A 14,336-nucleotide genomic window follows, 5' to 3' on the forward strand; every position below is an offset into this window, starting at 1 on the left:
TGGCTTTGTGTGGAGATGATGGATGTTTTCCAGGGCCAGATGATGATATACTCCTGGGCAACATGGTATTGGCTTTGTGTGGAGATGATGGAGGTTTTCCAGGGCATGATGTTAATTAGCTCCTGGGACAGATGGTATTGGCTTTGTATGGAGATGATGGAGGTTTTCCAGGGTCAGATAATGATATGCTCCTGGGTTAGATGGTATTGGCTTTGTGTGGAGATGATGGAGGTTTTCCAGGGCATGGTGATGATATGCTCCTGGGCCTGATGATATTGGCTTTGTGTGGATATGATGGAGGTTTTCCAGGGCCAGATGATGATATACTCCTGGGACAGATGGTATTGGCTTTGTGTGAAGATGATGGAGGTTTTCCAGGGTCAGATAATGATATACTCCTGGGCAACATGGTATTGGCTTTGTGTGGAGATGGAGGTTTTCCAGGGCATGATGTTAATTAGCTCCTGGGACAGATGGTATTGGCTTTGTGTGGAGATGATGGAGGTTTTCCAGGGTCAGATAATGATATGCTCCTGGGCTAGATGGTATTGGCTTTGTGTGGAGATGATGGAGGTTTTCCAGGGCATGGTGATGATATGCTCCTGGGCCTGATGATATTGGCTTTGTGTGGAGATGGAGGTTTTCCAGGGCCAGATGATGATATACTCCTGGGACAGATGGTATTGGCTTTGTGTGGAGATGATGGAGGTTTTCCAGGGTCAGATAATGATATGCTCCTGGGCTAGATGGTATTGGCTTTGTGTGGAGATGATGGAGGTTTTCCAGGGCCAGATGATATTGGCTTTGTGTGGAGATGATGGAGGTTTTCCAGGGTCAGATGATGATATACTCCTGGGCAACATGGTATTGGCTTTGTGTGGAGATGATGGAGGTTTTCCAGGGCATGATGTTAATTAGCTCCTGGGACAGATGGTATTGGCTTTGTGTGGAGATGATGGAGGTTTTCCAGGGTCAGATAATGATATGCTCCTGGGCTAGATGGTATTGGCTTTGTGTGGAGCTGATGGAGGTTTTCCAGGGTCAGATAATGATATGCTCCTGGGCTAGATGGTATTGGCTTTGTGTGGAGATGATGGAGGTTTTCCAGGGTCAGATAATGATATGCTCCTGGGCTAGATGGTATTGGCTTTGTGTGGAGATGATGGAGGTTTTCCAGGGTCAGATAATGATATGCTCCTGGGCTAGATGGTATTGGCTTTGTGTGGAGATGATGGAGGTTTCCAGGGTCTGATGTTAATTAGCTCCTGGGCCAAATGGTATTGGCTTTATGAAGATTATGGAGGTTTTTCCAGGGCCAGATGATGATATGCTCCTGGGCCAGATGGTATTGGCTTTTTGTGGGGTTTAAGGTGTTCCTGTGCAAGATGTTAACAGCACCTGCCCAGATGTTTCTTGCTGTTCGATGACCGGCTGATATTTTTTTTTTTAAGCAGCAACATATTGTGAGGGTCTCCCACACTTTCCCCCATCCTGTCAGTTCATCTTTTCCAGTGAATGTTAATAAAGGGTCCTGACTTAGGTTTCTGTTTGTAAAAAAACAAACAAAAACAAAACAATTAAATATAATCTGCCCAGGATCTCATTTGTAAGTATAAGAGAATGGGGGGGCAACATTTAGCCAATAGTTAATCATTGTTCAAAATAGGATAATTTGTTATTTAAAGTTAATATGTATTTTTATTAATAAGTGAAATATTTTTAAGACTTGTGTAATTGGTCAGGAATAATATGTCAGATGAACTTCCCACTGTTAGTACTATAGTGCTTTAAATATTAAAGCAGAAAAAATACATTTATTGCCCCTTTGATGTAGTGATCTATAAAACATGATCTACACCTGTCAAGGACATAATGCAGCTAACACAACAGATCAATATGTCTTTGTGCTTTTGTATGAGGTCTGTCACTTAATATAAGTAATTGTCCTTTACTGGACTGACTCAAAGTAGTGTGTCACATAACAGTCTGTTTAACTGAAGGCTATTTCACCCTAAAACATCCGTTTATAATCCAATTGTGTTTCTGTATATAGTTATATTAGAAACACTCAGTAGTACAAATCAAATGTGATGGGATTCATTAACGTTGGAGCAGCCTCACTAGTTGTCACGTTATTATTTGTGACATTTCCCTAATCTCACACATCTTTTATTTCCTAAAGGCTGTGACACACTGCAAGTGATGCGGCGCTAGGTGAAGCAAGTGCTTCCTGTCGCATCACTTTTGAAGTTCAAATATTTCAACTCAACCTATGGCCGCTGAGCATGCAGAGATAAAAAGTCAAAAGCCTCCAAGAGACACTGTCCCCAGCAGTCGGTCTACAAACAACACACCCCTTACTAAAGAAAGGGAACAAACTACCGTATTCTTCCACAAAGAAAAAAAAGGCACAGAGAAAACATGATTGTACTTGTAAAGTGCGGCTAATCCCCTTTAAGGGATTCAAGGGGCTGCTCATTTTATCAACCTGAGGCTGAGTACACCTCACTGGGGATCGAACTTGCAACCCTCGATTTGCTACAGTGTAGAGTAGCCACAGTGCATTAGTATGCAGAGCTAGCTTCCAGCTAGCATAAGGAATTCCAGAAAAAAAACCTAAAAAGGGCAAAACAAGTCCTAAATAAAAACACAGAGCAAAACCAGAGAAACCGGGTCAGGCTAACAGAGACCCAACCAGTCTCATAGAAACAAGAGGAGGCAACGCCCAGAAATACAGAAACTACGGAATAAGGCTGGAAGTCTGAAAAAGATAGAGGATCTTCCTCTAACACAGTGCAACCGCACTCTAGATAACTGAAGACGAAGGTCACCAAGTCGCAAAAAGGTATCTCAGAATACCGAAATGCAGCAAGCACAGGTAGGTCTGAAGAACAACACCTGAAGCAAAAACACTGCACGCTTCAGTCATCTAAAAATGACTGAAAAAAACTCAAATACTTGCAGGGCAAGTAGAAAGCAGCTGATATGGGGACGACTAACTCCCGAAAGAAGACAAAACCTCCCGGCCTTCACTTCCTAATTAAGCAACCAAAGCCGCCAGAAAAACCGGACGAAGTCCAGAAAGTCTTGACCCAAAGGAAGAGAACCTCTAAAAGGAACACATCCTTAAAGGACACTTCCAAAGACACTATGAAAGGCAAAACTGAAAGAACAGCAGTATGAAGGACCTAAATCCTCCAAGCCTCCAACCCACAATAGGAAGGAACACTCTAGTTCCCAAAAAAATCAGAAACGACTGAGCATGTTGCCGTGGATCTCCCGGCCCACTAGATTGAAAGGTGAATGAGGACTGAACCAATCCCTCATGCCCCTAAGTAACCACGGACCCTCAAGTCCTCTCAGGATGCTAGTTGAAGCTTGTAAAATAAAACAAGACAACCACACAAATCACATTGTGATCACTAGGCGCCCTCACCGGACCAACTGGACATAAAAAGGTGCCAAGTGTCTTAACTAGGCCTCAAGGACAGAAGGATTTGTACCCAGTCAGGACCAGCCTGAAACCAAGGGCCCCAGCACTGTCAAGGCCACATAGAGTCTCCCCCGATGATGGAGGGATAAGAACAGTTAGACAGACTCTTGTAAACAGTGCGACCACAAAATCGCGAGTATCAATTCCAGAGAGGAAAGTTCCGGAAGGAAACATCACACCCCAACATGAGCTTTAGACCAAATAAAAATCATCCTCACCGGATGAAAATAAAAGATAAGGCAACCCATAGGTTATCGCCCAGGAAGAACGGACAGACCCGCAGGACCAGCCCAACAGGGGTCCGAGACTTCCAAGCTCAGAACTGGAAAAGAATACACAAATAACAAAGACTATAAGAAGATTACTTCATCCCCTTATGTCTATGTATGCAAGCCAGTCGAAGAGTAAGACTGAAAATCCCCAGACCCATTAAGAGTGGGATCCTCCAGCAACGCCAAAAACATGCCTTAGTAGGACACGAAGGGGCGCCAGTCTATAACGAAAGGCGCAACATACCTCCCCCGGGACAAAAGGAAACACCAGCCCCGAAGGTTGACCCTCTGAGGCCTCAAGGGCAGTCGCTCCCCTGGAAGACTGAACTGGACCAGGCAATCCCACGCCTGACGATCTCCAGTTAACGAAACACGGACAATATCGTAAGCACACTCCCGGGAGGTGCAGATGTGCCAGCGCCAAAGATATGGCCATGCGGAACTGTGTCGTAAGTTGATGGTAGGGAACTCGTCTCATGAGAAATAGAATCCCCAGAGACGGATGGCTCAGTGGGCACCTGATTCCCCGATCCCGAGGAACAGAGCACTCTAAAACGGCATTCAGAACATAACTGGGCATATATAACCCGGGCCAATTCATATTCTTTGCAAGAAGTAGAGTCTGAATCAGACACATCCGTCTCCAAGAATCCTCCATAACTGGGACACTGCCGCCTCCAGAGAACCAGACAACAGTGGACCAGGATTTCTCCGTCGCCACACGCTCAGGAAAACGGAAATGGAGTCACCAGGTAAACCGTGCAGTCCAGGCAAAAGCGTGCCCGACCGAAAACGCTGCGTAACTAGACATAGGCCATTATGTTCCAAAATAGCCATGGGCCGAAGCAACACTACACAGTAGCAGACAGAATCACATAACAAACATGATTATAAACCCCCCTGTTCAATAATCCCCCTCAGGAGATATTAACCCTTGATTCCTAGATACAAAAAGGAGTCTCACTGAGACCCTATGTTAAAGTTGTCCCGGAAAGGTTGTAGCCCCTCTCGGATAAACAGTTGAAATTACAATACATCCATGATGAAAGTAAAATGAAACAATCTTACAGGAATCTACGCTGTGGAACAGGAACACGGCCCTTCAAGTGTGACAGATAGTAGCGTAGCCTCTGCCATGGACTTGAGAGAAAAAAGCAGGCAGTGAAACTCGTCAACGCTGATTGCTTGAGGAGCTGTTAATATGAGTTGGGATAGTTTCGCAGAAAGACTCTGCCTGCATCTCCGGACTCTAACTTTCACCCATGCTCTCACTGAGAGGCTGACAGGACTACTTAAAACTCCAGTCCCATGCCAAAGAGTACTACTCTCCATAAGAGACTATTGAAAACTTCTGACACTTCTCTGCCAACCTCCTGGGACAAAAGGCAAAGAATGACTAGGGGATGAGGGAAATGGGAGGAGTATTTAAGCCTTTGGCTGGGGTGTCTTTGCCTCCTCCCGGTGGTCAAGTTCTGAATTCCCAAAATTAATGAATGCAGCTGTGGACTCTTTCCATTTATGAAGAAAAAACCCTTCCATAGCGGAGGCTTCAATTAAAGTTATTCTGACTACAACATTTTAGCCGGAATCAATGAGCTAAATACTGAGTAAGTGATTAAAAAGAGAAGAGGTACTGTGACCTCATGGTAGTGCCCCTGATGCACGTTTCACATAACGTTTCATCGGAGGGGTACGCGCCGGCCGTAGTTGGTGGTTAATTTCACAATTATATGCCTGCCTCTTGACAGTGATAGGATCCTTGTTTGTGATTTGTTCCTTCATGATTGGTAATTGAGGTTGTCATGTATGCTTGGTCAGCCAATAGAGATTCACTTAGTGACATAATCTGTTCCAACCAATACAAAAAGACATTCTGTTGTCATACATTATAGGTAAATCGAGCGTATTATCTTTTATTTGAATAGTGAATTAGGAATACAACAGAATGTCTTTTTGTATTGGTTGGGAAATACCTTATGAGAGGGTTATGTTACATTGCCATACAACAGTAATTAAAATAGATACTGTCATTCTGACTTATTATAGCCGCCACTTTTATTTATTAATTACCATACTAAGTTCAAGCCACTTTTAACAGTGTGTGTGAGTGCATGCGTGTACAGTCTTTATTTATTATTTACCCAATAAAGTTATCTTGTATGAATGTATATGAATTGAAAGATAATGTTTTTTCTTGATCTATACCTTGATATACATTAACTATTAGAGTCTGGCAATCTGCTCTTTTTTGCAATTCTATTTGCATTTTGTACATAAATCTGTATATTATTGCCTAAGACCCTATACATTCTAGGGCAAGCTAATACAAGCACTGGTAATTAACCCCTAGAATTTTGACTTTAACAAGGTACAACTATCCCTCGCTCTCTCTTACTTACTCGTATCTGGGGCGCGATCCGATAAAGATCGTAGTTTGCGGCGCAAGCGAGGGAACCCCCGCCGCCCGCAGTTTCAGCACGCAACTCGAGCTATCCCATATACGGCGCCGTCAGATGCTAAAGTGCCGTAAGTCTGATAAACCAGCGATGTCCAGAAATCTGCGTAAGTACAAATTTCTGGAGTCGCCAGTGACTTATGGCACTTTAGAAACTGCCGGCGCCTACAAAACCTGACTAAAGTTATTAAATCTCCCGTACTGTGTGACACGCCTCCCAAACATAGCCAGACATGTATAACCCTCTATCCGCTATCCCCCCTCACTATCCTAACAATAAAAAAATTATTAACCCCTAAACCGCCGCCAGCTATATTAAATCTATAACCCCCTAATGTGATCCCCCTACACCGTCGCAAGCTACCTTACCTACCCCCTAATGTGAGTCCCTTACACCACCGCCATCTATCTTACCTACCCCTTAAGTGAGCCCCTACCCCGCCGCCACCTATCTTACCTACCCCCAAAAGTGAGCCCCTACCCCGCCGCCATCTACCTTACCTACCCCACCGCCATCTACCTTACCTACCCCTAAAGTGAGCCCCTACCCCGCCGCCATCTACCTTACCTACCCCCTAAAGTGAGCCCCTTACACCGCCGCCATCTATTTTAAAAATATTAACCCCAAATTTAATCCCCCTACACCGCCGCCAGCTATATTAACTATATTAACCCTAATTATATTAGGGTTAATATAGTTAATATAGTTATTATATTATATATATATTAACTATATTAACCCTAATTATATTAGGGTTAATATCGTTATTATAATATATATATATTAAGTATAATAACCCTATCTAACGCTAACACCCCTAACTAAATTCTTATTAAAATAGATCTAATTAATATTAATATTATTAATTAAAATATTCCTATTTAAATCTAAATACGTACCTATAAAATAAACCCTAAGAGAGCTACAATGTAATTAATAATTACATTGCAGCTATTTTAGTGTTTATATTTATTTTACAGGTAACTTGGTATTTATTTTAACTAGGTACAATAGCTATGAAATAGTTAATAACTATTTAATACCTGTAATTAGAGATAAAAAAGAGGGCGCCACATAGGGTGATATTGTTGGATCAAAGTTCAAATGGGTAATTATTATCGTCGCTTACCGGAAAACGATGTACAAGACAGACCTAAGATAGTTTACAGGAGGGCACCCACCTTGAGAAGTAAACTAGCACCAAGCAAAATAGTCAAACATGTACAACACAGATTCAATAACAACACACAAACCAAAAATGGCATATTTGGTTTACAAGGAACATACAAATGTGGAAAAACCAGTTGTAACTCTTGTCAATACATCAAACATGGCAGTAAATCTTTCAGGTCCCACACCACTGGTGACACATATCCGATTCAGGGCTTTTACAACTGTAATTCTTCCTTTGTAGTTTACCTATTGGAGTGTATATGCGGCCTACAATATGTAGGCCGCACCTGTAGAAAAGTCAAAACAAGGTGGGGAGAACACCTACGTAATTGTAAAAACTGTAAGAAAACAAAAGTAAAACACAGTGTGCCAAATCATTGCCTAAACAAACATCAAGGCAATCCATATACTTTCAAATATACACCTATAGATTTTATCCCCAGGTCTGTAGATTACAATAGAACAAACAAACTCAGACAACGAGAAACCTTTTGGATTTTAAGTTAAAAACACTTTTTCCTGATGGCTTAAATGCAAACTTAGATTTAGCAGCATTCAACTAATAACTTAACATAAGAATTTGTTTGCTTGAACATTCATACAGTACACTGAACCAGTCTTAATAACGTTTATATACGGGTCTTCTGAAATACATCAATACGATTTCAACATCTGCAATCAGTCCATATACCCAGTATCTATAATATAAAATTGATTTCATAGACTCATAAACTAATTCTTATAATTTTTTCACAAATATCAATAATACATTTCAAAAAAACAACACAAGTAAAACACTAATAATATTATCATTTCACCAATAACAATCCTATTGGGCATCACCGTATGATTAATTACGGCTTACTAGCCATATCAGATACACTATAATTTTATAAACTTGCAAATACCAACTAAAATTAATTCCCCTAATAAAAGAATGAAACACAAGAGTTTTTCATCCGCTGACTTTGATCACAAAAGTTTAGACATCATAGGATTAAATCCAACCAAATAATAAAATAAGCAAAAGAATGAATGGTCTATGATATAACCATTCACTAAAGATGTGTTTGATTATATACACACATTGAAATAAAAATACGAGTTTGTTTATGAAACACTAGTGGTTTTATGAACATGGTTGTTCATTTTATAGCAGTTACATCCAAAAAACCTCTGTGTATTACCATCCACAGTTGGGGGTCGCACTACATTCTAGTTATTAATTTCATTACACTATAAGATCGAGTGTATTATACCAAATCGAATGTTGAATTAATAGAACACGATCTATATATTACAATATTGGTAATCACTTTTTTTTCTATATACCATTCATAAAACCAATTTTAGTTGGGTATACACTTCACTTACACATACACACACACACATCACTGTATTTGTTTGTTTAAAATAACATTTCTAATTCTAATTTAGATATAACACACATCACACTTTTTACATACACTCACACATACATCAGTTCTTTTTATGTTGTGTTACTATCATTACTGTTTCAGAATAAGACTAAAACGAAACACCCCTGAAGTGATTAAACATGAGTCATTCAGTCAGTGGTTGTTTGACAATTTTAAATTTTAATTTAACCCATGTTTGATATGAAGATAAACCCGGTTAAAACAAAACCATATACTATCTAATTTTCATTTAGATATGCGAATCACACATTTTATTGCAAATGTTTATGGATGCCGACTCCAACACTTCAGTGTTAATTGCAGCAAATTGTGATGAGACTCTTTAAATTGTCCTAACCTGTTAGAAATGGTTTTACTTTTTATTTATTTTTCATTTAGATATGCGAATCACACATTATATTGCAAAATGTTCATGTAGGTTTACTCCAACACATCAGCGATAATTGCAGCAGATTGTGATGAGACGCTTTAAACTGATGTAGAAATGGTTTTATTTTATTTTTATTCATTTATACTTATGGGTTTTTTATGATGTATAATGTAAAGGTTAATGATATTTACAGGTGACCAAGCCTAATTAGCACAAATGGGATACAGAGTATCCATTTGCAGCCCATTGGTTGCTGCTGAAAACTACGACAACTTCCGTTTTTAATTGTATATAAGATTGTTATTTTAAGAAATTTGTATCCATTGTTTGTATGCCTGATGAAAAGACCGGTGTAGGTCTAGAAACGCGTAGCAGTTTGTTTGGAATAAAATTCATTTATTTTATATACGGAAGTTGTCCTCTGTTCTCTTTTGAGCCTTCCTGGTTAAGGTGTCAAAGTGTTCGATCCACTGCAGTGCTTCCTCCCTGACAAAGGTTTGAAATTGTCTGATTCACCACAGTGTCTGACTCGTGAGCTGCAGCTGCACAGACGCACACCAATCAAGTGAACGCTGAGTACCAGCTGTGTACAACCTGCCGGAGGCCACCCAGTGTGCTAACCACTGAAAGTGTTAGCCTGCCTGTCAGCACCGGTTACAATACGGTGCATCGTTTTCCGGTAAGCGACGATAATAATTACCCATTTGAACTTTGATCCAACAATATCACCCTATGTGGCGCCCTCTTTTTTATCTCTAATTACAGATATCTCCTTTCCGAAGACCAGAGGGGCTTTTGCCGCCAGTATATTTGAGTGCAAGATTCAGCACTATCAATTCACATGAACTTTATGGTTTGTTTTTAGACCAATACCACGTATTAATCTTTTTTCAGCGCACCCCGCACACGGTTCCCCTAGGGGTTCCCTTCTCATGACTATTTAATACCTACCTAGTTAAAATAATTACCAATTTACCTGTAAAATAAATCCTAACCTAAGTTACAAATACACCTACACTATCAATAAATTAAATAAACTACAAATATCTAAACTAAAATACAATAAAATAATCTAAACTAAATTACAAACAAAAACAAACACTAAATTACAAAAAATAAAAAAAAATTACAAGATTTTTAAGCTAATTACACCTATTCTAAGCCCCCTAATAAAATAATAAAGCCCCCCAAAATAAAAAAATTTCCCTGCCCTATTCTAAATTAAAAAAGTTCAAAGCTCTTTTACCTTACCAGCCCTTAAAAGAGCCTTTTGCGGGGCAGGCCCCAAAGAAAACAGCTCTTTTGCCTGTAATGAAAAAACACAATACCACCCCCCAACATTACAACCAACCACCCACATACCCCTATTCTAAACCCACCCAAACCCCCCTTAAAAAAACTTAACACTACCCCCCTGAAGATCTCCCTACCTTGTTTTCACCCAGCCAGGCCGAACTCTTCATCCGATCCGGGCGATGTCCAATGAAGCGGCAGTGAAGTCTTCTTCCATCCGGGCGATGTCTTCAATCAAGCGGCAGTGAAGTCTTCTTCCATCCGGCGATGTCTTCTTCCACCCGGCTATGTCTTCAAGCAAAGCGGCATCTTCAATCTTCTTTCTTCGCTCCTCCGCTGCGGAGCATCCATCCGGCACGACGACTTCCCGACGAATGAGGTACCTTTAAATGACGCCATCCAAGATGGTGTCCGTCGAATTCCGATTGGCTGATAGGATTCTATCAGCCAATCGGAATTAAGGTAGAAAAATCTGATTGGCTGATTGAATCAGCCAATCAGATTCAAGTTCAATACGATTGGCTGAACCAATCAAGGCTTACTACGGCTGCAATTTGTGGCGAGGTGAAAATGGAGTAAGATTTCTCCATTTTCGCCACGTAAGTCCTTACGCTGTATATTGGATACCAAACTGCGCTGGTTTGGTATACCTGCCTATGGCCCAAAAAACTACGGACGACGGCAGAAATATACGGGCGTAACTTCTAGGTTACGCCGTATATAGGATACCAAACCAGTGCAAATTTCGGCGTCGCCGGCTTTTGCGGGCGACGCTGCATATTGGATCGGGCCCCTGATATCCTACCTTTGTTAGTTAGAGCTCCCATTGGTGGGTTTTGGAAGTTCCCCGTTCTAGTGGAGGAATAGACAGTGTTAACATTTTAAAAGAAAAAAGGAGAAAAACAAAAGGTAAAGAGACAGGAGGGAAATGGATAGAGGGAAACAGAAATACAGTAATATGTGTACATAATATTATATAATGAGAATGTCACAATTATTTACAGATTTACCCTTGAAGCTTTGCTGATGTGTATGCTCTATAGTTGTCATTTAATCAGTCATGTGAGAATCTATTTGATACAAGCTGGTTATTTGCATGAAGGAGCGCTCTAATGTATAGACAATATACTATATCATGACACATTATCCGGCTTGCATGGTGGGGTATAGTTACATGAACCTCATGGCTGGGGCATCTAGAGGGCACAGATAAGATTATAGATGATTATGCATGCCAATTTACAGTAAATATTTACCATTACTACACATACCTGCACTTATTACTTAAATACTAAATTGTGTGAGCCACAGAGATCCGCATTTATTCATTTTTTAATTTTTTTTCTACATTACAATAGCTGGTAAAATGCTCTTAGTATGTTCTCTGTGAGTAAGTATGTCCCAGGTACCCACATAGGATTGTAAAATACAAAACTAGTAATAATCTTTGGCCTCTTTGTTTCTCACCCCATAAAGAAATACCATGTTCTGTTCTGATCTCCTTTGAACAAGATGGCTGGGGTTCTTATGTTTAGTACATGGGATACTATGTTCTATAGTTATTAGAAACCGCCACCTTGACTTGAAAGTATAGTAATTACAGAAGGATTTTGCTTTTATATGCTGTCAAAAAAAGTAAAAAAGGGTTTATAGGGGTGTATATCTAATTCAGACATTACTTAAAGGGACAGTATACACCAATTTTCATATCTGCATGTAATAGACACTACTATAAAGAATAAGATGCACAGATACTGATATAAAAATCCAGTATAAAACTGTTTTAAAACTTACTTAGAAGCTCTCAATTTAGCTCTGTTGAAAAGGTAGCTGGAAAGCCCACTGCAAGTGGGAAATAAGACCCTCCACCCTCCCCCCTTCTTTTGCTTATCAAAAGACCCTTTGCACAAACAGGATCAAGATGGAGAAGGTATCTGACGGTATTCTAAAACTTTGGGGCTTGGTTAGGAGTCTGAAAATCAAAGCAATGTTATTTAAAAATAAACAAAACTATCCATTTAAAAAAATAAAACTAAAAAACTTTATGTTTGCAACTAATGTTGCAAAACATTTATGCAAAGAAAAAATGAGTGTATAATGTCCCTTTAAATATTAAATCCAGGGGGGCAGAGCCTAGGCAAGCATAATGGCGGACACATGAACTAAATGCTCCGGGTGCAATTAGCACAGAAAGTGTAGTAACAGCATTTATTAATCCAGTGAGTGACCTTAAACTATCACCGGACTGCTCCTAGACCAACTCCACATTGATGCGGTAGCTACATTCCGCTATATACAGGCGCAGACACAGCGACATCACGCCGGACAATCCCCACATAATGGCAGCCTAAACAGCGCCTGCAGGGCACACATATTACGGCTCTACAGAAGAAGAGTACCTGACCTGACAAGCCCTGTACAGAGCCGGGAAACATCAGACAGGAGTTCCGGTAAGCAGAGCGGTGGGATGACCGGCTCACAGATGCTTTCCAGCGAGGAGGCGGTAAGATTCTAAAGAGGGGGACGCCATAATATATGAACAGCCACGTGGGAGTCCTGGCGGGTATGGATGTCGTATTAAAACAGTAAGGGTCTGGGACACCAAAAAAAAAAAAAACGGCTCTCAATATAATAATCACACGTCCAAGGTGATGAGACAGTGATATGGAGTGCAGTGGATCTACAAAAGATATAATATATAATCCGCTTAACCAAGGGGACAAATACATGTAATTGAAAGGATTAATGAGTGTAGAAATAAAACGTTTAAGCTCCCAATAGCTCCTTCAACGTCAAATCTCCTTAAAGTTATAAAAAGAAGAAGGGAGAATAAAACATTTTAAAACTTAAAACGCACTGTAATAAATATTTACCCACAACTCCCACACATCTAACACCCTGCTGGCAGGATCCTCATGAGCAGTATAGACCCAAGGCAGTTTTGCTGAAACTCTTATCACACGGACATAGTCTGCACACTTTAATAGAAAGCAACAAGCTGCTGCTGCCTTAAACCATCTACAAATTTACACATTGTCAGTTAGAAGACAGAGCAAGACAGTGGCCATAAGCAAACCTGCAGTAGCTGACATTTCATTTTTTTAAAAGCTCAGAAAGGAGATAAGCTACCAGAAAAAAGTGGAAATATCACAGAGGAAGAGATGGAAGAAGATACGGAAATTATCTTCCCGGGAAGCTGCGATATACCTGTAACTATAAAGGACATAAGAAATCTTGTCTCCAAACAAGATATAACCAACATTTTCGATAAAATGTGGGCAAAGATGGATGCACTCCAGAACACTGTCACAAATAGCCTCACTGAAATCAAGCAAGACATTACGGAATTAGGCACCAGACTGGAGTCTCTGGAAGGAAAAGAAGAAACAATGGAAGAAGACATTACATCTATCAATCAGCACCTGACTGAACATCAGCAAGAATTGGCGGATATTAATGACAAACTTGAGGACCTGGAGAACAGGAGTCGGAGGTGTAATATTCGCTTGAAAGGGATCCCAGAAACAATAATAACAACAGACCTACGTAACTACCTTCTAAATTTATTCCAAACTGTCACAGGCTCATCAGAGGAGGGGAAATTCCAGATGGAAAGGGCTCATAGAGCTCTAAGAGCAAAGCCCAAGGATACAGAACCCCCGAGAGATGTGATAGTCAAATTCCTTCGCTTTCAAGAAAAAGAAGAGATCATGTCGGTGGCGAGGAAAAACCCAACATTTAAATTTCAAGGGTCAATTATACAATTCTACCAGGATCTTTGTATCAAGACTCTACAGAAGAGATATGCCCTCCGTCCGCTGACGCAACTCTTGAGGAAAA

This window comes from Bombina bombina, chromosome 5 (assembly GCF_027579735.1).
Source record: "Bombina bombina isolate aBomBom1 chromosome 5, aBomBom1.pri, whole genome shotgun sequence".
Classification (NCBI taxonomy): domain Eukaryota; kingdom Metazoa; phylum Chordata; class Amphibia; order Anura; family Bombinatoridae; genus Bombina; species Bombina bombina.